This window comes from Cheilinus undulatus, linkage group 16 (genome assembly GCF_018320785.1).
Source record: "Cheilinus undulatus linkage group 16, ASM1832078v1, whole genome shotgun sequence".
NCBI lineage: Eukaryota > Metazoa > Chordata > Actinopteri > Labriformes > Labridae > Cheilinus > Cheilinus undulatus.
Window position 1 is genome coordinate 46,689,227 of NC_054880.1, and position 26,938 is coordinate 46,716,164.

At 40.1% G+C, this 26,938-nt stretch overlaps 1 pseudogene; it reads left to right on the top strand.

Moving 5' to 3' along the window:
• The window catches only part of LOC121524217, a 29,175-nt pseudogene extending 2,786 nt beyond the window's left edge, over nt 1-26,389 (top strand).
• The last annotated feature ends 549 nt before the right edge of the window (nt 26,390-26,938 follow it).

Sequence of the window (26,938 nt, forward strand, 5' to 3'; positions counted from 1 at the left end):
CCAGCCTGAAGAGGAGGAGGAGCCAGGCTGGTGACCAGCATGAGGAGGAGGAGCCAGGCTGGTGACCAGCCTGAAGGGGAGGAGGAGCCAGGCTGGTGACCAGCATGAGGAGGAGGAGCCAGGCTGGTGACCAGCATGAGGAGGAGGAGCCAGGCTGTTGTGGCTGTGATTGGTTCTTCCACACACTACTAAGGCTCCTGTTTCTTAAATGACTGAATTGTGAAATTGTAAATATGTCTTGTTTCTTCAGACTTCAATCATCCAATCCACCAAACACAAACAAGAGTCAGTGGCAGAATCAGCTGTTTGGCATTGGCAGAGAAGATTTGGCACATTTTTCATGGGTGCAACCCACATACTCAGCTCTGCTGCTCATCCCACAAACGCATGATCCTTACAGATGTGGCATCATTTAAAAGGGTAATAAACAGGCTTTCCAACAGTGTAAGATTTATTATCAAGAAGTATTGTTACAACAAAGAAATAATCTACCAAACACAAATGTCCTTACTTTTTGTTTTAAGGTTATATAATATTGTGTTGGCTATGATATACAGTATATAAAGATTTATCGCCTTTGTTGAAAAACACACAAGATGAGGAACTAAAAAAAATAGTTGCATTTTAAATTTCCATATTGGGGAGAAAAATGCAGTTAGCGTTTTCTCCCAAATTGTTTAGCCCTGGATTAAACATAAACTGTAAACGGCATGTATGTTAGAATCATATAACATCATGCATGCATGATTCAAATAAATCAGCAGCAATCATCATTAACCAGGGGTTAAACAGTGTGGAAAAATATCTAATTTTGACTCATATTGCAGATGTAATGTGAATTGTATTGAAGGGAACGATTATTTTTATGTCACTGTCATTTTTAAAGAAAAATATTTTTAAAAATTTGACAAGTAGGAATTTTGCAAACAATCCAAGGAAAAAATTATGCTTCAGTGTTTGCACGATGTGCAGAGCACAACATCTGTGCTGCTGCTGCAAAAAAGATTCCAAAATAAGGCTGAACGATTTGGGAAAATAATCTGATTGCGATGTTTTTACCCAATATTGTGATTGTGATTTGATGAGCGATTATTTCTCAAGTTCCTCTTCTCATGTATTTTCCAACAAAAACAAGCAATAATTCATTCTATACTACAACCAACACAATAGAAGTTTAAACTAGGGCAGAACAATTTTTAGAAATTATCCAATTGTGATGATTTTTTTACTCATTTTGCACATTTGATATGAACTGTTGTATCAAAGGGAATGATCTGTTTTATATGATTCTCATATTTAATAACAAAAACATACCAAAATTAAGAAAATAGGATTTTTTTACACTTTTAAAAAATATGGCACTAGAATGATTGCATAATGTGTAACATCTCTGCTACAAAAAGAAATCTGGTATTTTGACACAAATTTCAGGTTAAAGGAATTTAGCACCTTCTGTGATCTGAAAATTGCAGCAGGCCAAAATTTGGATTTATTCTAATTTGTAATTAATTGCCCAGCGCTGTTCCAAAATATGCTCAAAATAGTATAAGAACCAAAAAACTACTGACTTACTCTAATCTGAGTGTTACAGTGACTTTCCTCTCCATATTGGTTTGTTCAGGTTGGGCCTCATTGGGACTCACTTTAGCTGTTGTTTTTATTATTATTACTATCAGCCTGGTTCTGTATGATAAATGATACTAGGGTATTAAAGCTACAGTGTTTACCACACATTAACTTCCCCTGGGTGTCACACCACAATAAACTGTTTCTGAGATCTGTACCATCAGTGATAAATCAAGAACTGTGTCCTCTCACTGCTGTCAACAGCGTTTGCTAACTGGTGCTAACAGGCTAATGTTTGTGGACACGTCGAGTCGTATGTCCTTTAGCTGTTATGCTAGCGTCTTTCTCTTCACTGCCATTATTTCTGCTAATGCTAGCATCATTGCTAACACCATTACTGAAACAGTTTAGATGAAACCAAGAAATATCTGACTTCACAGCTAGAATTATTTCCTCCAACAAGGAGGTTATGTGATCGGGTGGGTTTGTTAGTTAGTTTGTCAACAACATAACTCAAAAAGTTGTGAGCGGATTTTCATGAAATTTTCAGGAAATGTCAGAAACGGCATAAGGAAGAACTGATTGATTTGGGAGTGATCCAGATCACCGTCTGGATCCAGGAATTTTTTTAAGGATTCTGTACTATTGGGAGATAGGGCTAGTGGCAGAGCTCTGCGCTGTTACCACTTTACACCAGGAGATGGCGGACATGAGTAACTTCAATCCCAGCAGCATTTTGGGTGTTTCCATTAAAAGTTTTGGAGTTTATAGAGTTTGAAAGACGCACGCCCAGTCGAGGAGATGAGTCGGAGTGTAACAGAGAGAAAGACAGAGCATAGTAGCGAGGATACTCACAATGCTGGGAGGAATAGAGGAATATTCACCCTCTGTCATGACCTCCAGTCGTCCAGGTAGACCATGGGTGAGACTGTCAGTGCATCTGTTGGCACCAGCAGGCAATGCTTCCACCATGACAGTCCACCCATAGCAAAGCCAATGCTTTACCTCACTGTGTTTCCACCCCACTGGGGAGGGAGTTATCGACGAATGCCGTGGTGGGGGGCACATGGGGATGGATCCAGGAATTTATTAAAGGATTCTTCACTATTGGGAGATAGGGCTAATGGCAGAGGTCTGCGCACTACGAGTGCTTTTCTAGTTAATAATAAATTAACACTGGTCTTTATTATAATAAGGCATTGTGTTTATTTTAATATTAATGATTAATGCTGGTCTATTATAATAGGTCACAACAGGGAGTATGGTCGAGATTGATTGATTGATTGTGTAATAAAGGATGAACCTTTGTAATGTTCGTTGTTGGGTTGTGAATATGGATATATTCCGGTTAGAGAATAAGGTCAGGAGAGAGGATATATAGAGTCCAGATGTTTAATTATCCTTCACAAAACAGACGTTAAACAATTGTGGTTTCTAAAGAACAAGAGAAATAATATGCATGTAACCAAATTAAACTTCCATAATGGAACACTACACTACATCCTAAATATTCAAGGCAAACTATCATACTAAGCAGAAAACATTTTAACAACAACTTACAGTCATCAAAGATGCACAACAAGGGGATGAAGAACTCCAGCCTGCTCCTGTGGGCTCTGTCAGTGCTCTGCTGCTACTGAGCTGTGCTGCTGGAGCTCTGGCTCCAGACGCTTAACGAGCTCAGTGCGTACGCCAGTCTCTGTTTTCTCAGGGCGTACGCCACTGCTGTTAGAGCAGGCTTTCTCACAGATTGATTGATTGATTGATTACCATTGTACTTTTGTTATTGTAGCTGAAACCCAGCTTGCTGGAGCCATGGTTGAGATGGTTTACCTCTGTGTACTGTTTATTATTGTCTGATTTTTTTTTTACCAAGTATATTCATTTAGTCGGACCATGAAAGTTTGAGTACACATGTAAACGCTAAATCAGTCTAAATATTGCAGCTTAAAGCAGCATGTGAACAACTATTAACACTGTTTGAATGATGATGGCCACACTGAGTACTCTAGTACCAGCACCCATCCCGAATACCTGCAGCTGTTTTACTTCTGAAATATCTCCTCAAGAATGCATTATAAGCATTTATTGTGATCAGTTTTACTTTATGGCCTCTAATCACTCTTATGGTAGGGACAATATTGTTTTAAGGCCTGTTATACAGTATTGAGTGACTGCTTTCTTTTGCTCTGTCAGCATTACAAAGTCCACAATTTAACTTCATTTATTGTCTTCCAACAGCAATAGCTGCCTTGATTGTGTGAGCCGTTGACAGGAATCATGGTGGACTGCTGGGGACTGATAACTTTGAAACAAGAACCAGGTACAGGTCTTAGAACTAGAAGTGTCATGTTGAACCAGATACAAAATGTTGATTTCACTGCTTTTCCAGGCTCTCATGTTTTTCTACAATCCTTTTCTCTGAGTTTATGACAGGAGTGCATTATGTCCATACACCAGCAGGCTCTGTTCCTCTCTGTGGACGTCTGATTCAACAGATGTCTACTGCCACCCTGCCTTATGGGGAGCACTGCGTTTGTGAAAATTTTAGGAAGAATCCTGTAAATCATTATCAACATCTGCAATATTTCACTTTTGCAGATATTGATAGTGGTATATCATGTAAAGCTAAAAAATAAAGACAGGTAATTTTTGGACAGTATAGCCCAGCCCCAGTTCTAACCATCGGTGCTCGTTGTGTTTTCTGGGTCAGTTCCTCTGAAGAGCGTGGAGGTGGAGCTGAAGGTTCGAGACCATGTGGCTACTGTGGTCTCCACTCTGACCTACGAGAACAAAGAAGACACACCCCTAGAGGCCGTTTTTGTTTTCCCTCTGCCTGGAGATGCTGCTGTCTGTCATTTCAGCGCTAAGATCGGACAAACAGAGATTGTAGCTGAAGTGAAGGAGAAACAGAAGGTGAGTGCACAGACACAGTGGGACTTCCAGCGTTACACAGTGAGGACAGTAAACTTGTAATCCGTCTTCTAGGCTCGTGAGGAGTACGATGATGCTTTGAGCTCCGGTCAGCAAGCCTTTCTGTTGGAGGAGAGCGAGCAAAGCCCAGATGTTTTCACTATGAGTGTAGGCTGTCTTCCTCCAGGAGAGAGCGCCTCAGTCAGACTGGAGTATGTCACTGAGCTCGCGGTGCAGGCTGATGACGGGCTGAGGTTTTGTCTTCCTGCTGTGCTCAACCCACGCTACCAACCCCAAGGTATGAAGGCAGCAACTACATGTGTTAGTATCTTCTCAAACCTTACCTTTCCTTATATTTGTTCAACATTAAAAAAATCAGTTTTTTAGATCAGTGCTCAGAGTCCACTTGGCTTTTTAGGCGTTTGGAAAACAAAACTCGATGCCATAGAGTTTAATCTTGTTGTTCAGCTGTTTTCTGATCTCACGCTCAGGGCTTGGCCAAGTGACGTACATATAGATGACATAACTGTAAAAAGCATTCACACCCTTGGATGTTTTACCTTTTTATTGATTTTATAATTCAAGCATGGTCAAAATAATCTGGCTTAAAAAAGTACAACACATCTATCTAATATCAAAGTGAGAACAGATTTCTACAAAAATAAACAAAAATACACTATATTGCCAAAAGTATTCGCTCACCTGCCTTGACTCACATATGAACTTCAGTGACATCCCATTCTTAATCCATAGGGTTTAATCTGACGTGGGTCCACCCTTTGCAGCTATAACAGCTTCAACTCTTCTGGGAAGGCTTTCCACAAGGTTTAGGAGTGTGTTTATGGGAATTTTTGACCATTCTTCCAGAAGCGCATTTGTGAGGTCACACACTGATGTTGGACCAGAAGGCCTGGCTCTCAGTCTCCGCTCTAATTCATCCCAAAGGTGTTCTATGGGGTTGAGGTTAGGACTCTGTGCAGGCCAGTCAAGTTGATCCACACCAAACTCTCTCCTCCATGTCTTTATGGACCTTGCTTTGTGCACTGGTGCACAGTCATGTTGGAACAGGAAGGGGCCATCCCCAAACTGTTCCCACAAAGTTGGGAGCATGGAATTGTCCAGAATCTCTTGGTATGCTGAAGCATTCAGAGTTCCTTTGACTGGAACTAAGGGGCCAAGCCCAGCTCCTGGAAAACAAGCCCACACCATAATCCCCCCTCCACCAAACTTTACACTTGGTACAATGCAGTCAGACAAGTACTGTTCTCCTGGCAACCGCCAAACCCAGACTGGTCCATCAGATTGCCAGATGGAGAAGCGCGATTGGTCACTCCAGAGAAGGCGTCTCCACTGCTCTAGAGTCCAGTGGTGGCGTGCATTACACCACTGCATCCCACGCTTTGCATTGCACTTGGTGATGTATGGCTTGGATGCAGCTGCTCGGCCATGGAAACCCATTCATGAAGCTCTCTACCACTGTTCTTGAGCTAATCTGAAGGCTGCATGAAGTTTGGAGGTCTGTAGCCATTGACTCTGCAGAAAGTTGGCCACCTCTGTGCACTATGACCTCAGCATCCTCTGACCCCGCTCCATCATTTTATGTGGCCTACCACTTGGTGGCTGAGTTGCTGTGGTTCCCAATGGCTTCCACTTTGTTATAATCCCACTGACAGCTGACTGTGGAATATTTAGGAGCCAGGAAATTTCACCACTGGACTTGTTGCACAGGTGGCATCCTATCACAGTACCACGCTGGAATTCACTGAGCTCCTGAGAGCGAGCCATTCTTTCACTAATGTTTGTAGAAACAGTCTGCATGCCTAGGTGATGATTTTATACACCTGTGGACATGGAAGTGATTGGAACACCTGATTTACATTATTTGGATGGGTGAGTGAATACTTTTGGCAATATAGTATATGTATTGTAAAATGAGTAACTGGATATTCACACCCTTCTAGTCAGTATTTAGTAGAGTCTCCTTTGGCTGCAGTCTCAGCTCTGAGTCTGAGTGGATAGGTCTCAGTGAGGCTCAAACATCTGGACTAGGGCTGGGCGATTATAGCAAAAATAAAAATCATGATTAATTAACCTTTTTACCTCCATAAAGATTAACGAACGATTATTCCAACCCCAAGCTCTGACTCTGTTTGTTCTGTAAATATTTGTATAATTTTAGAGCTTTTCGATTAATTGCACAGCTCTAATCTGGACACTGCAGTTTTAATCCATTCTTCTCTGCTAAACTGCTCATCCTCTGTCAGGTCACACAGGGACTGGGCATGAACAGCCCTTTCCAAGTCCAGCCACAAATTGTCTATTAGAAAATGGTCTTTGACTCGGCCTCTCCAGAACATTCTCCTTGTTGTCTCTAAACCATTCCTGTGCAGCTTTCGCTGAATGCTACAGATCATTGTCAAGCTGAAAAATAAACTTCTTCCAAGCTGCTGTCTGTTGCAGACTGGATAAAATTGTCCTCCAGGATTGTCCTTTATTTTGCCACATTAATTTTACCGTCTATCTCTACAAGCCTTCCAGGGCCGGCTGCCAAGAAGCATACCCACGACATGATGCTGCCACCACCGCACTTCACAGTAGGGAGGTGTCTCTGTGGTGATGTGGTCTCAGCAGACCAAAGACCTTTCTTCCTCTTGACCATGGAGTCTCCCACAGTCCTTCTGGTGAACTCTAGTCCAGACTGAATCTGAGTTTTCTTCAACAGTGTCTTTCTCTTTGCCACTCTCCCATAAAGCTCTGACTGGTGAAGAACCCGGCCAACAGTTGTTGTCTGCAGAGTCTCTCCATCTCAGCTGCTGAAGCTTGGAGCTCCTTCAGAGTAGTCATAGGTGTCTTGGTGTCCTCTCTCACTAGTCTCCTTCTTGCACGCCCACTCAGTTAGTGAGGACGGTCTGATCTAGGCAGATTTACACATGTGACATATTCCTTCATTTCTTCATGATGATCTAACTGAACTCTGGGGGATGTTCAGGACAGTGGATTTTTTGTATATCCGTCCCCTGACTTAGACTTTTTAATAGCTTTTCTCTGATTTGCTTGGCGTGTTCTTTTGTCTTCACGGTGTAATGGTAGCCAGGAATACTGATTAACCAGTGACTGGGCCTTCCAGATGCAGGTGTCTTTATACTACAATCACTTGAGGCACACTCACTGCACTCTAGCAGTTATTTTACCTTAAATATTATAATTTAATGGACATTACTTTGTAAAAATCTGTTTTCACTTTGACATTGAAGAGTTTTTTTGTTTTTGTCTAAAAGTTAAATCAGATAGACCATGACTGATTTATAAAATCAATGAAAGGGCGGTGAATAATCTCTGTATTATAATAATTTTATAATAATGTTATAGGTACTGTATGCCTGCTCTTATCAATGTGGATACATTACTTCACAATGATGATATCTCTATGTTTGTGTCTGCTCTAAAGCTACATTACCATTTACACTAAAGCACATCTGTGGCTAAATGCTGCCAACAAGGCTGTAGGCCCGACTGTGGAGTTTTGTTTTTCTTGTGTTTAACTGTGACTAGTATCTAAGTTGAGCTTTTCTGACTTGTCCACAGAAAGTGGAGGTCCCACAGACAGTGTCGTTCGTGTGACCTCGATTCCAGCCTCTAAGGTGCCCTACAGTCTGTCTTTCTGTGCCCGGGTGTCCTCTCCTCGTCCGGTGTCTAAGATCGAGTCCAACTGTTCCCTCGAGCCTCTTCAGTATCTCACCTCGGATCAAACCCAAGCCACGGTAGCCGGAGCACCAGTGTGTCTGAGACTGTGATGGTTTCTCATTCTTAGAGCAAGTTATCATGTTTTTAAATGTCTTTTTGACCTTTAGACCAAGTTGGCTGCTGGACACCAGTTTGACAGAGATGTTGAGCTGCTGATTTATTACAAAGATGCCCACCAGCCCACTGCTGTGGTGGAGGCAGGAGAGGCCTCTGCTAAACCTGGTGAGTTCCTATTTTACAAGGTTCGCTATCCTCAGCCTCCTTCAGATGAGTGACACAAGTACATCTAAGAAATCAGGAAAATGTTTCTTTTATTGTGATCTAATTCAAGAATCGAAACTTCCATTTATTCTGGACTCATCATTACAGAGTGGAATATTCAAGGCTTTTTTGTTTTAATGTTGATGATTTTGACTCACAGCTCACAAAAATAAAAAATCCACTATCTTTAAATATTAGTACAGTGATGCTCACCGCCTGGCTCCTGAGCCACATCTGGCTCTTTTATGTCTTTATTTGAACATTATTCCCAGAAAACCTTAGAAAACAGAAACTTTGACCTCCATTGCAAGTTACTTAAATCAGTTTGTTTCCAGGCTTAAACAGTAGGCTTTAATTGTCAACCTTTATTGTCTGTGTATTTCCATTTCCCTTATTTGTATTTTTTTTCCCTTTTTGCCACTTTTAATCCATTTTTACTGCTTTTAGCCCATTTTTCCCACGCTCATCCCTTTTTTGCCTATTTTATGCTTTTATCCTGCTCTTGGCTAAACTGGCAGGCCAGATGGATTTGTTTCACACATCCATCTGGTAAACCTCTCATAGACAGTGTTTGGGAAAGAGCAGAGCCTTTTTAAAAAAAACTCAGAGGGTGATTGGATGAAAGTCGGGCCAATCAGAGCAAGAAAACACATGACGTAGCCGCTACCGAGGAGTAAACTCCGTAGAGAACTGCGTAACAGTAACCATGGCGACTGTAGACATGTCAGATCACTGCATCTATGCAACGCTGCGTAGAGCCAATCAGTCCGTGGCACTGCTGGGGTGTTATGAGGCCCAGGTTCTCTGATAGCAGCCTTCGCCTCGTCTCTCATCTTCCTCTTGGCATTTCCCCAGAGCTTCTCTGTGGGGTCAGGTCAGACCAGTTGGCTGGCCAGTCAAACACAGTATCACCATGGTCAGTAAACCAGTTTCTGGTAGTCCTGGCCTCACTGTGGACAGGTCAGGTCCTGCTGAAGAAGGAGATCAGCTGGAAGAATAACGTGCTCTAAAATCTCCTGGTAGCTGGCTGACAGCGTTGACTCTGGACTTGATGAAGCACAGTGGTACCATAAACCATCACTGACCATGGAACTGAAAAGCTGAGCTGTAAGCCTTAGTCATCAAAACGTAAAAAAGTTTGAAATATTTCATTTTTTATGAGACAAAGTAAACTATGGACAGCTCTGATCTTGTTGTATTTTTTAGATGCAGCTGTAGATGCTGGAATAACCAGTAAAAGCCAGATGTGATGTTTGTTGTGTCTCAGGAACTGTGATGGGTGATCCTGCAGTGATGCTGAGTCTGTACCCTGAGTTTCCCCAGGCTCTCATGTCTTCTGTCGCTTCATGTGGAGAATTTGTGTTCTTACTGGATCGTTCTGGGAGTATGGGTTGTTCCATGGACACAAAGAATTCTCAGAGTCGCATTGACAGTGCCAAGGTATTGATAATATTATTTTATAATATTTAAAGTGTTTCTTTCACCATAAGTACGTTTACATGTACATTAATTCCAGTTAAGGAGTAAACGTGCACAGTAGGATGATCGTTTCTTCCTGCTGACCTTGCAACAAGAAAGTAAGCAGCAACTGGTTGTATCTCCTACATGGTTGTGTCTGAGCCACAGAAAATACTATTTATTTATTATTGTTACTGTAATTATTGTTAATTTATTTATATTATTATTATTATTATTATTGTTATTGGGATTGTTTTTATTGTTGTTATTATTAATAGCAGCAGTGTAACTATAATAATTATGTTAACAACAATAATTAATGATAATGAAAATATAAATATGATCATTTTAACCCTCAGGGATTTTTTGAATATTAGTAGCTGTGTTTATGGCAGCTATAAAAATACACATTTATACTTTATTCTGCTTTTATTGAGTATTTTTTTCACCTAAAATTGACCTAATTATTGTTATCAAATATTTATTAATTTTTAAGATATTAATCCTTTGAATGCCATTTTTTTTAATGATACCACCATGTCTTTCCATGAAAAACCCAGAAAAATGTACTATTCTGAAATACTACATGCAGAGTAATTATTTGTGTTGAATTATTACAGCCTGGGATTCTCTTTTGTCACACACTCTCTCTTAAGCTGCTATGCACTTTTCATCTGCTACAAAAACCATCAAACAATATTTTATTCTATTTTCATGGAGATATTTTTCAGCTGCAACTTTGCAGCATCACTGGTTTTTATGCATTATTATGCTAAATATGGTCAAAATGACGCCATCTGGTGGAGAGTAGTAAAAATGGTTAAAAAAGCCCAGACAGACACCCAGATATGATAAACATGTATTATTCTGGGAAGAAAGGTCAAAAATAACAGTTTGAATGGGTTTAAATGGGGCATATTTTGTATTTTAGACTAACTGTAGGAGCTGAAATAGAAATAACATGATCAAAAAAAATGTAATAGTTTACAACCAATGCAATAAACATGAACACAGCTAACATTGAAATGATGAATAAAAAGGGTGTAAAATGCCCACATCCTTCCTTAAGGGTTTTTAATGATAATAATAATAGTAGAAATTCTTCTTCTTCTTCTTCTTCTTATTATTATTATTATTATTATTATTATTGTTGTTGTTGTAATTATAAATGAAAATAAGATAACAATAATAATAATTATTATTATTATAACTGTTGTCATTGAAATAAAATAACTCAAATATTAATCATATTAATGATGATATAGTAATGATTTTTATCATTATTATTTTATTATAACGACAACAGTTTTAATAAGAATATTTATATATTATATATAATAATTTATTATTATATATATTATATATATATAATAATTTATTATTATACATGTTGTTGTTATAAAATAATCATTCATATAATGATAAAGATAATAATAATAATTAGTAGCAGTAGTAGTATTGGTTTAAAAAATTACTGGATCCAGACGGTGATCCGGATCGATCCCAAAATCTAATCAGTTCTTCCTTATGCCATTACTGACATTTCCTGAAAATTTCATCCAAAGCCGTCCATAAGTTTTTGAGTTATGTTGCTAACAAACAAAGTAAAAAACAAACTAACAAACAAACAAACCCTGCTGATCACATAACCTCCTCTGCCGAGGTAATAAAATAATAGTATCTATATAGTATATGGTATAAAGATAATATAATATAGATAGTATTTCATTATTACTGACTGTTATTTTATTATAAATTAATTAAATTACTATTATTATTATTATTATTATTGTTATTATTATTATTATATAATTGAAAAAAGAATTATTTATTATTATTAAAATGATTAAAATTATTATATTTTCAGAGTTATATTAATAATGATAATTCATAATTATGCTTGTTACTTTTATTTGTCATATATATATTATTTATCTAATTTATGTCAAACATTTTGTGAGGATTAACCCTAAACAACCAAACGGTCACATTGTAAAACTGTCAGACTTTCAGACCCTGTTCTTCCTCCCCCTGAAGGATACTCTACTCCTCTTGTTGAAGAGCTTACCAGTGGGCTGCTATTTCAACATCTATAGTTTTGGTAGCAGCTATAAACACATCTTCCCGTAAGTCACTCCTTATAAATCAGTCAAACTAAACTGCTCCTGTCTTTGGTGTAAATGTGTCCACATGTTTGTGTGCTCTGGTTTGATATTTTGTTGATGTGATGGCAGGAAGAGTGTGGAGTACAGCCAAGAGAGCATGCAAGAGGCTTTGAAGAAAGTTGGAGAGATGAAGGCTGACCTGGGAGGAACAGAGATCTATGAGCCCCTGAAACATATCTACAGCCAAGCCTGCATTGACAATCAACCTCGACAAGTAAACACACACACACACACACACACACACACAGAAACAGATCAAACATGCTAAACAAATCCAGCATTAAATGCTAGAAACATTAATACACTATTCAGTCATTTACACAGAGCATCCTCCTTTTTAACTTCACTGGTATCTCTGCGTTCTGACCCACTCAGATCCTGACTGTGCAGGTCATTGTTATGGAGAGGACTGAGTTTTTTTCTTTTATGTATATTTCAATCAGGAGAGGCTTCATACGAGTTTAACAACGACTTATTTTACAAGTTTGGAAATGTTTGAAACTGAAATGTCTTTGGCGAATAGACTCCATCGTGAAGTTGAAGGGGAAGGCGGACAGCAGGATGGGATGCCCCCCCATGGAGTCTAGACACTGGTGGTGGTGGAAGGAGTAGGATAAGATGAGTAAGAAACTTCTGAGGAGCAGATTTCTGAGGAGGCTTGACCCAGACACTGATGAGATGCTTGGAAGTAGAGCCCGACCAATTTATCTGTGGGCCGATTAGTCGGTCTGATTATAGCGTTTCACAGATTAATCAACATCGGCCAAAATGTAGCCGATTTATTAACTTTTTTTTGCGTGGATTGTCTCTGCTCCTGTCGCTCTGTGTTGGGTCTCCATGCTGGACTCAGCCCGAGAGCCTGTCCCCTCCCCCTCAGACGCGGACTGCAGCAGCAGCTCTCCCTCACTCAGTGTTGCCAAATCAGTGACTTCATCGCTATATTTAGCGAGTTTTCAGACCCCTCTGGCGACTCTTTTTCAAAAAAGCAACAAGCGACAAATCTAGCCCCTTTTTCTGGTGTTACTGGAGAGTTTTGGAGACTTTGACGTGAAAGCACGTATCGTTGCTCTTCTCACTGAGCAGTGCTGCTGCCGTGGGCCCCCCTCCGTCTCTAAGCACTCACAGGCAGCCTCGTCCTCGCGCCGTTCGAATGCAGCAGAGTAGAGGACTAACGCCCGTTTCAGACTGGGATCGTGTTTTGTGGCTTGCGTGTGCCACGCGTGTCAGCTCCGGTTCCTGCCGGTGCGGCTTTCACACAGGGCGCGAGTTTTCTGCATGTCAGCCGCATCTCCCTGCTCTCAAAGCCCTGTCCTCAAATCGACTTGATTCAGCGTATAGAGGAAGTGTGTTGGGAACTTTTCAAAATAAAAGCATTCTCTCCATTTATCATTTTCCTGTCTAATATGGTCCACAGCCACAGTATAAGACTATTATACAGCATTTTAATGTTGTCTAAGTTGCATCTTTGTGAAAAAAAAACAAAGATAAATGCAACTGGTTATTCACATGTCCACATTTGTGTTCATGTACAGTATATATCCTGTGTATATCAATGTTCCTATTTCAGATATCGGCAAATATATTGGATAGTGGCTTTTTTTTTTTCCCCAATATCGGCATCGGCATCGGCCCCAAAAATCTCATATCGGTCAGGCTCTACTTGGAAGTAGCGATGAAAGGATGCAGAGAGGAGCTTGAACCTGAACATGGATTAGATGTAATGGAGGTAGCTGGGGAGGAGGAGGGTCACGATACGATACGATACGATACACTTTATTGTCCCCTTAGGGAAATCTGTCTTGGACTCCAAGAGCTGCACCGATGAAACTGCCAATTAATAACACAGAAGTAATAGACAGAACAAAGACACAGTCACATAACCCACACATATTACACAAGACTCTCATAGAAATAGTTAAAAAGATAAACAAGATAACACCATGACGTTTTTGAAAAATCCGGCTACATCCTCATGAAACATTATTCAAAACCCTAATTGAGGTGGGCACGAACGAGTTTTTAAAGTGGTTCAGTTTACATTTGGGGACTCTGTATCTCCTACCAGATGGAAGGAGTTCATACTCAGGGTGAAGGATGTGAGAAGGATCAGATAAAGCTCGCTGCGCTTGCCTGATAACAGACTGTTCATACAGGGACTGCAGAGAAAAGTATTCAGTCCTCCCTACAACCTTCATGGCGGTCTGCACCAGACGAGTTCAGATTTTAACTGGACAGAGAGATTACCGTACCAGGCTGACATCCCATACCTAATAATGCTCTCTAAAACAGCCTGATAAAACAAAAACACTCCATCCCCTCGTTCTTTTGTACATTTATGGTGAGATGATTAACATCACACCAGCGGACAACGACTGCACCTCATTAAAGTACAGTGAGGATCTGAGTCTTTGAACAGGAGGCTGAGGATGGCAGTATCATCTGAGAACTTAAAAACATGGTTTCCATGGAAGCTGCTGGTGCAGTCATTGGTATAGATGGTAAAAAGGACAGGTGAGCTCACACAGCCCTGAGGTACGCCTGTGCTGATGCTTTTTGAGTCAGAGATGGTGTTATTAACTCGGACATTTTGAGTTTTATTAGTTAAGACAGAACAGAACCACTAAATAATAAAAGCGTTTACTGACAGTTGAATTAATTGAATCAGTAAATGAGGCTGTAGTGTGTTAAAAGCTGAACTAAAATCGATAAATAAAAAGGCGTGCATAGGCCTTTGGGTCTTCAGGTGTGAAAGGTGGGTCATGCCGTTAAGCGTCATCTGTACCCGCCCTCACCTCACCTGTAAGCAAACTGCAAAGGATCTAGGACAGAATTAATCTCTGATTTTAAAATGGACACAATATATTTTTCAAAGCATTTCATAACTACAGAAGTTGAAGCCACTGGTCTAAAACCATTGTGAACAGATGGACAGGGCTTCTTGGGTACAGGAATAATAGTTGATTTTTTCCAGAGTGTAGGGACTGTGGTGCTGATCTACAGACTGCTGGAAGACAGGGCACCAGGCTGGTGAGCTCTTCTGAAAAAGTCTTTGGGCTCTATTTTCGTGGTGCAGTGCAGGGTGCGTGGTGCACCCCGCACAGTGGTAATTTCGTCCGTGCACCACTGTGTAGCCAATTTGGCAATTTGGTGGACCGGGCTACGCCGAGATGGGTGTGTGGCGCACCAGGGGAGGTGTCAACAGATTCAGCTTGGTGCAGACTTTCGTGCCAAAACACTGTGTGGAAGGTACGCTGAAAGCCCGCCAGCTCCAACCTGGTCTATTCTCGCGCGGCGGCGCCTGGTGTAGTGGTAATTTGGTTGACAGGCGCGCAGTGCGCACGTCACAAAACCTCAAAACCAGGCAGGTTTCCAGTGTGTCAGGAACATTTCAATGCAATAAACAATCACAGCAACCACTATTTAATGTAACCCTCTGAACCAGCATATACATTTGTATCTATATAAATTGTCCCGTCACATCTGATGTCAGATCAAAGATGTTTGTCACGCCGTAACTGAAACTCAACCTGATGGCAACTGGGAGTGATAAAAACTAGCGAGTTCATATCTCTCAGCCAACCACAAACAGCCACGGCATCCGATACGGAGTATATATCCGGCTCCTCTCATCTCATGAAATTCAAAAGAAAAGAAAAAAGAGAGACGCTCGCTGAATAAATGTAAGTCAGTCGGTGTTTAAGGATTTAGCTGTGATTGCCCATATTTCTCTGTTTTAATCTTTATTCTTAACGTGATCTAAAAAGATGGAGTACATTATTGCAAGGAGGATGAGGAGGAGATACCGGGAGAGAATATATCACCAAAGGTTCTCCTATTTGGCGATGACAGAGCAGGAATGCAGGTGGATCACAAGCATGATGCCTGGATTAGCCTGCTGCTGTGTTTAATGTAATTGTCACTTCATTTTGTACTCCTATTCATGACACAGGAACAGATTACATCTGTCCCACGAGGTGGTCCACACGGTGACGCGCATCGTGGCCTCTGATACGCAGCCCGGTGGCCACTGTGTGCCCTCTTTGCTCTGACAGCTATTTTTTTTTACCTTTCTCCTTGCATCAGTGAACCGTTGTTTACATTGGGCAGCGGTTCTCAGAATATCTGGGCAAACTTGATTGACAATATTAGTAACTTCCTCCCAGGCAGTTTTTGCATCATCAGCCCGTGGAGGTCTGTTAGCATTACCATATATTCTGGTACTGCGAGTTTGATACTCCCGGACCAACACATCAGTTTCCTCCTGGGAGAAGTTTGACCGCCTGGAGCTGCTGCTGCTGTCTTCGTCCATGGTGGTGGCGAGGTGAAATTGGCACTGCGCCTTGGCCGCAGCGCATTTAAGGCGAGGAGAGGCGTTCATTTGATTGGTGAAGATTACACTCGGCTATGTGAAACCCACTCACGCCTTCTCTCCTCCCTCTTTGCCACTTGCGCCAGTGGGAGGGACGGAGGCTGAGGCCACACTTCGCCGGACAGCGCCGTGCGCAAATTGCAAAATGCCCTGGACACACCCGTTGGTGCGACGCTGCACAGGGCAGGTGCGCCGCGCCTGCACCTGGTCTACTGAAAATAGAGCCTATAAGAGAAAAGCAGAGATGCCATCTGGAGCAGCAGATTTATTTTTGTGAACCCCACTGAAAAGTGGCCTGATTTTAAAGGCATCGACTGTTAACCTAGTGCACAAACCAGTAGTTGAAATAGATTTTAAAATATAAGCACATCCCGAAGAAAATTCCTGTGTTTCAAATCTCAGATAAAAGTCATTGAGATCATTGCAGTGGTCACCACTGACTGTGGAGGAGAGAAAATGGATTTTTCAATTATGGCAGCTGCAGGATGATTGGATTGAGAAAAGTAATGACTGAGGGGATTGGCTCAGAGCTTAAGTGAGTAGACGCCCATACCCAGCTGATTACTAGAGCAGGAACAGGTGTGAGAAAAGGGAGACAGGTGAGTGAGTGATTGCTGATGAATGAGCGGATGAAAGAGTGAAACAGTTTTCCTGCTTGAACCCCTTCTTAGGGTCTCCCAAGGAGGTCAGTCCATCACCCACTCAGTAAGACCAGGATGTAGTTGCATGTCCCTGAGTATTTGCACATGTGCATATGGCTGTGTGGTCCTCAAGGTCTGCAATTTTACCCAATAGTCATTCTGTTGTTTCAAATCCAGTGTAGATAACGTTCTTAGATTCTTAAAACACAAAATGTAGAACTCTAGACTGAAAATGAACGTATTTATTACATTATCTGTCAAGTATTACATTATCAGACAATATCAGTCAGGATATTTTATTACATTATTGGTGAAGTTATTACATTATTGGGTTTTATTTCATTTTCAATTGAGTTAAGTGCAAATTTTATTACATTTTCAGGAAATTATTACATTATAGGGTGCTACAAGGCCCTAAGGAAAAAAGGTTGGGGACACTGCTTTAAGTGACATGTACATTCTGTTCACCAGCTCTTTGTCTTTACGGAGAAGTGTGGGACACAAAAAGAATCATCGATCTGGTGAAGAGGAATTCCAGTTTACACAGGTAAAACCAGAGCATTTCTACAAACCCCATTCACAGAACACGTCCCATCTTTTCCTGCTGTCTGTGCTCACAGAAAAACGACTGCATTGCAGATGTTTCTCTTTCGGGATCGGGAAGGGGCCAGCTCTGCTCTTGTGAATGGGCTGGCCAAGGAAGGAGGAGGTCACGCTCAGTTCATCACAGGCACCGACAGGATGCAGCCTAAAGTCAGATAAAAATATCAACTGTCAAGTTCTAAAAATAGAACTAAGGATATATTTGGATTGAATTTGTGGTTCCAACTCATTTTTCCCAACCAGGTGATGCAGTCGCTGCGATACGCTCTGCAGCCGTCTGTGATCGACGTCTCAGTCACCTGGGACCTGCCGGATGGTGTGTCTGTCTCTGTCCTCTCTCCACCAGTCACAGCAGTATATCAGGGTCAAAGGTCGCTGATTTATGCCCAGCTCACCGGACAGGTAGAGCCTATGGTATGGCTGTGAAATGATTAGTTTTTGTCTAATGAGGTTTTTAAATGTGTGATCCTGTTCAGATTCCAGAGGCAGCAGAGGGCTCTGTAACAGTGAAGTACACTTTGGCTGGTCAGCCCGTGCAGAACCAGTTTCACTTCAGTCTGACACCTGCAGAGGATGCTGGGTAAAATAGATGTTTTTATCTCATACAGCCCGTACATATGTGTCTATGCTGCAGCCAGTGAGGGATGAAGGAAAGCAAGATGAAAAGAGGTGTTGGTGAAAGAAAGTGACTCATTAACTACACCCCGTTCCACATTATTATGCACAATGGATTTTAGTGTCATTTTTGTTTTTGGTATTGTGTCTCACGACTCATTGGATCACTGAAATCAGTCTCATTTTAGTCTTTACTTCTAGTCCAAGCATTTATTTTCTGGTCTAAATCTGGTTCCAAATCATGGTAGTGTGTTCTCTGTCTAACCTGGGGTCCCTGCTCTCTACAGCTGAGAGGCAGAATAGATACAGATGTGTTGTTTTTAGACAGATTTACCCACAGTGGAGAAATATCACAGGTTTTGAATGTCCGACGAAAACTAAATTACATTCTAGTCTAGTTTTAGTCATCTTGATGAAAACTAAACTTAGTTTTTGTCAGTTTTAGTCATCACAGATCTATTTTGTAAGTTTTAGTCTAGTTTTTGTCATCTTGATAAAAACTAAACTTAGTTTTTGTCAGTTTTAGTCATCACAGATAATTTTTTGTTAGTTTTAGTCTAGTTTTAGTCATCATAGATCTATTTTTGTTAGTTTTTGTCTAGTTTTTGTCGGGAAAAAAATGGCTGTCGACGAACATTTTTAGTCTGAGTTTCAGTCAACGAAATTAACACTGCTCTGGAGTCCCACCAACCTCAAGGTGTCAAAGTGCTGTTAAAATAAAAAAAGATCACAAAAGAAGCTTCTAAACTACAGATACAAAAGCTGAAAAGAAATGGAAACAAAAACAAACTGAATAATCGTTTCACCAAACTCAAAACAGCAATAAACCCACTGCTGCAAATCTCAACACATCTAAACACTGTTTTTAAGAACCCACCTCTCTCTGATCTGAGAGGCTGGTTCAGAATTAAAGGGTTACTGCAGTATTTCACGTCTGCATACAAATGTTTTGTCATCTCTATCTTTTCTGTAGACTAACAGTCCACAGGTTGGCTGCTCGCGCTCTGATTCGATCCATGGAGATGAAGGTTCGAGAGTCTGAAGACCAGCAGGATGAAAGTGTGAAGAGGAAAGTGGTGGAGCTCAGCGTGCAGTCAGGAGTGAGCAGTGCCTTCACCGCCTTTGTTGCTGTCAACAAAGGCGATGGCGAGGCAATACAAGGGCCGCTGGTGCGCAGACATGTTCCAACAGCCGGATTGGGAACGAGTGAGTAGTACAGTGCCTTCACTGTAGACCAAAGTGTCAGCTATCATAGAGAGCAGTAGTGTAGGAAAGCATGATCATGTAACATTTACATTCAGAAATGTTCAGCCTAGGTATATTTTAAATCAGTGTTGTAACAGCATTTGATATGAAGACAAGAATGAAGTGTTTTATGATTTCATGGAAAACTGAAACATGTCTTTTTTTTTTTTGACTTGCAGATTTTTTTCTCAGTCCTCTTTGCTGTAAGTAAAAAAGTGAAAAGCATGGTCATGTAACATTTACATTCAGAAATGTTCAACCTGGGCATATTTAGGGCCCGAGCACCGAGTGGTGCGAGGACCTAATTGTATCTGCTAGGATTATTCAACATATCATTTGCCGTCATTGCATGGCATTTTGAGGCCCTTAACATTTATGAATTTGCAGGAAACTTTGCGTACATCCGGTCTCGCGAAAATTTTGATATTTTTATGGTCTCCAACATGAAAATTCAGAATTGCAAAAATAGCGCCCCCTAACAGTTTTCAAAGTTAAAGCCCCTTCCTTTGACTTTGTCATAGATTCATCAAATTTTGTGTGCAGGTGCGGCTTGGGGAGATCTACAAAAAAGCCTCTTGGGCCCACACTCTATCTCCAACAGAAAATCCGCCATTTTGAATAAATAAGCAAAAACGGGGCTGTTTTTGGCCTTTTCCAGGGGTCATAACTGAACGAACTCGTTCGAGGGATTTCATCAGATCAACTTGTACTTTGGCACAGAGCTACATGAGACATGGACGATGAAAAGTTATTCGGGGTTTTCTCATTAGTCGAAAGGTGTGGCCATGGCGAGCCCTCAAATTTGCATAAGATTCTGGTAAACAGGAAGTAGTTTATTACTCAGCCGTGCATTGCCCGATTGGATTCATATTGGTCAGGTATATTGACGGTCATGGCCTGCACCCATTTATATGGTCAGATTGGATGAAACAGGAAGTAGAATTCTCAGGGGCTTGTGACATGTAGAGCAATAAAACCTGGCAAAACAGTCTCATTAGCATGCTGAGATAATTGCAGTGATGTTTTTAGGGTGGGCGTGGCCAGTAGGCTCAATGGTACCCCCTAGAAAATTTCAAAGATTCAGCCCCCCCTCAGCAGGTTTGACCTAGGATTTCGAAACATGTGTGGGCAGATGCGTCATGTCAGGAAAAATCCTCTTGGACCCATATTGTAAGTCAAACAGGAAGTCGGCCATTTTGAATTTTTTGGTAAAACGAGGAATATTTTAGGGGTTGTATTTGAATGAACTTGTCCAAGGGCATTCATCCAAACTACTTCTTCTTTGGTGGAGAGCACGAAGAGATGTCTTCGGTCAAAAGTATTCACGGAATTTCTCATTAGGCGAAAGGCGTGGCCATGGCGGTCCCTTGAATTGAAATGCCTCATTATGTGATAAAAGTGGCTGGTGCTCACTAAAAAAATTTCCATTTATTACAAGATTGGCCAAATCCTGCTGAAATTAGCCCAGGGACATCCTTCAAGGTTGTTATTACTCAGATTTGAAGGTCAAGAGTCCTTACCTAAAACGGTGTGGTGGTGAGAATTTTTCTTTCGCCACGTAACAGGAAGTAGAATTATCTAGGGCCTACAAAACTTGTAAATCCATGAAACTTGGCAGGAAAATACTCAGTAGCAACATGAGATGATTGATAATATAATTTTTGGTGGGCCTGGCTTTTATGCTCAGTGGCGCCCCCTACAGTTTTTTGAAAATTCAGCCCCTGCAGCAGGTTTAACCTAGGATTTTCAAAATTCTTGAGCTTCTACATCATTTTAAGTTCTACAAAAAAGCACTTGGACCCATACTGCAAAACAAACAGGAAGTCCACCATTTTGATTTTTGTGGTCAAAAAGCAGCACATTGCAGACTTCACAATTTTCAAAATTCCTCATGAGGAATTCATCCAAACACCATCATGTTAGGGATATTGTAAGAAGACATGTCGAAGGTGAAAGTTTCCTTAGAAATTTTTCATTACTCAAAGGGGCGTGGCCACGGAGAATTTTTCTTCCCCATGAAAAGGAAGTAGATTTATCCTAGGCTTACAAAACTTACGAAGCCATGAAACTTGGCAGAAAAATACCAAATTAGGAAACGAGAAGATTGATAGGATGATTGTTGGTGGGCGTGGCTATTTGGCTCAGTGGCGCCCCCTACAATATTTCAAAAAATCATCCCCTGCAGTTCATATTACCTAGGTGTTTGAAAATGCTTCAGCATATCTGTCATATCAGGATCTCTTGGACCCAAATTGTAAAACAAAAGCAAGTCTATTTTTGTCATTTTCCATGTGGAAATGTTCAAAACAGTCCTCTCTTAATGGAACCAAAATTAAGGCTTTGCTGCCATCTTTTGATGATACACAGCATTGCACCATATTTAAGGACAGGGTCCAAACAGCAAACAACACATTACAAAGTATACTTCTATCTATCCATGAATATAAGGTAAATTGCCAAAATGAGATAAGATATAAAAACACTGAATAAAATAATGAAACAAACATGTACGCATCTGTACCTCTGTATTTTATGCATCTATATCTGTTTATTTTACACTTCTGTCGCTGTGGCAAAACATTAAAAGTCATGAAAAAAAAGGTGGGGGTAACTAGAAGAACTGGAAAAATATCTTCAAAAATGAATGATTTAGCGAGAGCAACAGTCTGGATATAAAAGAATTAGGTTTATTATAAAGTGTCTGTAGTCAAGATCTTTTAGACTGTGATCAATAGTTCCATGTATGCATAGACAATTCTGAATCCTGCGTTTCAACCGTGTCATCATGTCAATCCAAACCCTCTTTTTACAGCTACAGGATTGTATAATATAAAGGTCAAAACCTTCAGTGACACACCAGATGGCAGCAAAGACCACGTTTTTGTAGCTGTGAGGCTCTGAAGGGTCAAAGTGATGGGAAGACATTGGGGTATCAGCTACAGGTGGATTTATTTGACTGGGACAACCTTTAATTAAAAAAAAACTTTAAACTTAGGATGAAATTTATTGTTCTGATTATCAAATGGGATTGTTGCTTGGTCTGGTTGTCTGCTGTATACTCCTTGAGTTTTGATCATAGAGTGACAAGAAGGATACTGTTGGAATCTGAGGAGTCTCGGCTTGTGTCGCAGGCATGAAATATAAAATACTGAGGGTGCGTGGTTTGCAGTAAAGTACTGCTTGTATCTGTCTGTTCATCCATAAATACATGGTAAAAAAATCTGAGAGGAGATATCAAAGCATTGAAGATAATAATGAAACAAACTTGTACACATCTATATCTCTGTATTTTCTCCTCTATCTTCCACACTGATGATTGCAACAATCTGAGAACAGTTAATGCTTTCAGCCACTCAGTCATTTTTCTCCTGTGGAGTGAGCGTGAACAAGAGGAAGAGGGAGTGAGGCTGCAAGCATGCAAAAGAGAAAGAGAGAGAGAGTAACTGAGCCAAGCAGCACAGACAGAGGAGCTGTGAAGCTGACATTCAGTGATTTGTTCATTTTTTGGAGTTCCAAATTTTCAGGGCTCATACCTCATGCTCATGTGGTTTTACTGCCAAAGTAACAGCAAGCTCTGGAAATTAATGAGGAGGTTCCCCCTCTGTTTCTGTGAAACTGTGAGTGTTGCAAACCCACAATCCCCATGGAAGCAGCGCGCCTTGTTGCTGGCACCTGACGGTTGCCATATACCCACAGTCACAACACATCCCGATGTGCAACAGGTAGCGAGGGCCTGTCATCGCTGCTTGCAGCTTTAATTTAAATCAGTGTTGTAAAAACATTTGATATGAAGACAGGAATGAAGTATTTTATGATTTCGTGGAAAATTGAAACTTTTTTTTTACTTGAAGGTTTGGGATCCGATGGTGATGACTGTAAGTAAAAAAGTGAAAAGATGAATGTTTAGTTTAGTCAGATTTTCCTTTAAAATGACCTGATGTATCTTAATCTTGTTTTTTATGTAAAGGTCTGAGCAGAGGTGTTGCTAGAGAGATGCTAGACTCAGTGGATTATATGGAAACAGCCAGTTGTGAACCACAATGTGAGTCTGTTATAAACATAAGAAGAGCTGACAAATGATGACATTTTAATCACCATCACTTCATCAATTTTAATACTTAATTGTGATCAGTCATATATTTTAATGGCATGTTGAAAACTGTACTGTTTTGTACTTTGAAACAGTCTAAATCGACAATGTGAAGCAGTTCTTTAAGTGTCTTGATTTGGAAAAATTGATGCAAAGAGAACTGTTCTATGATTGCTACACACTCACTCAGTCTGTGAGGACGGCCTGATCTAGGCAGATTTACACATGTGACATATTCATTCATTTCTTTTTGCGCCCTGGAAATGTTTGAATATCCTTCCCCTAACTTATACTTTTAATAACCGTTTCTCTGAGTTGCTTGGTCTGTCCTTTTGTCATCATGGTGTAATGGTAGCCAGGAATACTGATTACTGTGAGACCACTAGCACCAACTGACTAGACCAGGGGTGTCAAACTCAATCCCAGCAGGGACCGGATTCTGAATTTAGGTCTAACCTAGGGGCCTAACAGGGTCAATATTTAACCATAAAATGTCAGCCTCACTTTCACCACAAATGAATTATTAAAAAAGTCAACATGATAAGTCTAAAGGCTCAAAATCTGAGAGGAGAAAGCCAAACTTGTTGGTTTAAAAGGTAAAAACATGACATTTAAAGTCTAAATAATGTATTTAAAAGGCAGAAATATAAGATAGAAAGCTGATATCATGATTTTTGATTGTAAAATTATGAGATTAAAGTCAAAATCATGAGTTTAAATAGTCAAATATGGGATAAAATTCAGATTTGTGTTTTAAAGGTCCAAAGACGAGATAAAATTGCAAATCACGAGTTTTCATGGTCAAAACAATAAGATATAATTCTTTATCATTAGTTTTAAAGGTCAAAATAAGATATAAAAGTCAAAATTAGGAGTTGAAAATGTCAAAATGTTCGAAAAAAGTCAAAATCATGAGTTTAAAAGGTCAAAATGTGAGATAAAATTCAAAATCATGAGTTTTAACGGTCAAAATATGAGATACATTTCAAAATCATGAGGATTAATGGTCAAAATGTAAGATACAATTCAAAATCATGAGTTTTAATGGTCAAAATGTAAGATACAATTTAAAATCATGAGTTTTAATGGTCAAAATGTGAGATAAAATAAGAAATTATGAGTTTAAAAGATCAAACTTTTACCTCAAATTTCAAATTGTGACTCAAAATATGAGAGAAAAAGTTAAAACCATAACCTTGAGTCATAACTGTGAGATACAACATTAAAATATGAAATGAAAACAAATTTCTTTTCCACGTTCCTGACTTTTAATCAAGTTATTTCTACTTTTTACTATTTCTAATTTTTATGACTCATTGAGGATTTTGTAAAACATCAAGGTTAAGTTCACATTTTTATAGTGGGGGAAATCTGCAGACCTTATACTGGTGTGCCAGTTAAAATACCAGTTAAAATATGACTTGATCTGGTGGGCCGGGTAAATCTGCACCAAGGGCCAGATTTGGCCGCTGGGCCTTGAGTTCGGCACCCTGGACTAGAGTGTTGAAGAAGGTGTTCACTTAAAGGGGTGACTGTTTATGCAGTCACTTGTTTTATTTGACATTCCTTTGTAGAAATCTGTTTTCACTTTGACATTGAAGAGTTTTTTCCTTTAGTGTTTTTTTAAGCTCAATAATATTGGTGATTGATCAAATCAGTAAAAGGTTAAAAAAAAACAAGAGGGTGAATACTTTTTACAGGAGCTTTATTCACCTGTATTTAGAACGACATCTTTAACAGATGGAGTGAGGACAACAAGCATGCCAGCTGTGAAATGTAACGTCTATAACGAGCACATGAAGTATTTAGAGGCAGGAATGCTTTATGCTTCATCTTTTGTTACTGCTTTGACTAAGAGCCCCTGGTGGCAGTAATACAAGAGTATTATGACTACATGGAGATATTTCACCTTACTGCCACATGTGTGGCTTTTAAAAAACATTTTTTTACATTTTTGGTCTACAATTATTGGTGTAAGTATGACACAGGCTGTGTTTATTTCTCTCTCAGCATTTTATGAGCAAAAATCTGGTGGCATCTCCGGATGGTTCTCTAATGCCTGGGGTAAGATAAGGGGATCATCTAAAAAAAACAAAGGACCTTTAAATCCTCCTAAAGCCCACCCAACCCAGCTAAGTGGTGAGTTAAGGTTACAGTCTGAAAGCCTTATAATAAAGAGTTCACTACTATTGAAAAATGTCATGTATGTATTATTCAACATGTTTAATAACGATCAGAATCATGATTCTCTTTATCAAACTGCTTCATTGGCAAGGTAGAATACAGGAGAAACTGGGAATTATCCATTCTTCTTTTTTTCCCTGGCTACATGTTTTAATCTTTGTGTTTATCTGATTTTTTATAATCCAATAATGGCCTTTTTCTGACTAACAGTATCAGAGTTTTCAGCTTACATGAGGGATCAGCATGATTGGTTTATTAGTGTGCAGGTAAAAATACTCAATGAATGCTTTAAATGAATAATAAAATCCACACTGATTGTTTTATCTTTGCATTGATTCTCTTAGAAAAGTCCAGCGAGCCCCCCAAGGACACTCTGCTCCAGTTGGTGTCCCTCCAGAAGGCGTCTGGATCCTGGGACCTAGCTCCAGCTCTGGCTGCTGCCATCGGCAAAACCAGTGAAGAGGTGGAGAAGCTGAAGCCTGCCTCGTGTGTAACTGTTGAAGGAGGCATTAATCCTGCTTATATAGGAGCTTAGTTTTGAAGCATGGTTGGATAAAAAGCAGGGGCGATGAAAGATAAAGCAACAAATCATTAAAACAAAATTTATAAATTTAACAAACAAAACAACAAAACAAATTTAACAAAGTTTAATAAATTTATGTCTACGGGGAAAAATGAGTCAGAAACAAGGAGGCAAAATAGTAGAGGCCCTAAAGCCCTTCAGCACCTGTTAGGCTGGAAGTTTGGAATTAAAAAGTACCATGAAGTTTCTCCATGGCACATTTGATTATTAGCCATAATGCCATTACTACTAGCCATCTGAGAGTGACAAGTCTGTAGATCAGGGGTCATCAACCACATTTGCACAAGGGCCAGATTTAGTCTTGACAGAGACTCTGGGGGCCGGACTTTCAAATAAACCAAAATTAAATAAATATTTTAGTCAGATTAACATATTATTGTATTCTTATTTTTATCATCTTTCTAAACACAGGATGTTTTTAGGCATCACCAGTGAGATCTATCTCGATTATCTATAATGCAACAGGCCACAAGGAGACCCAGAGAAGGTTCCCTGCCCAGT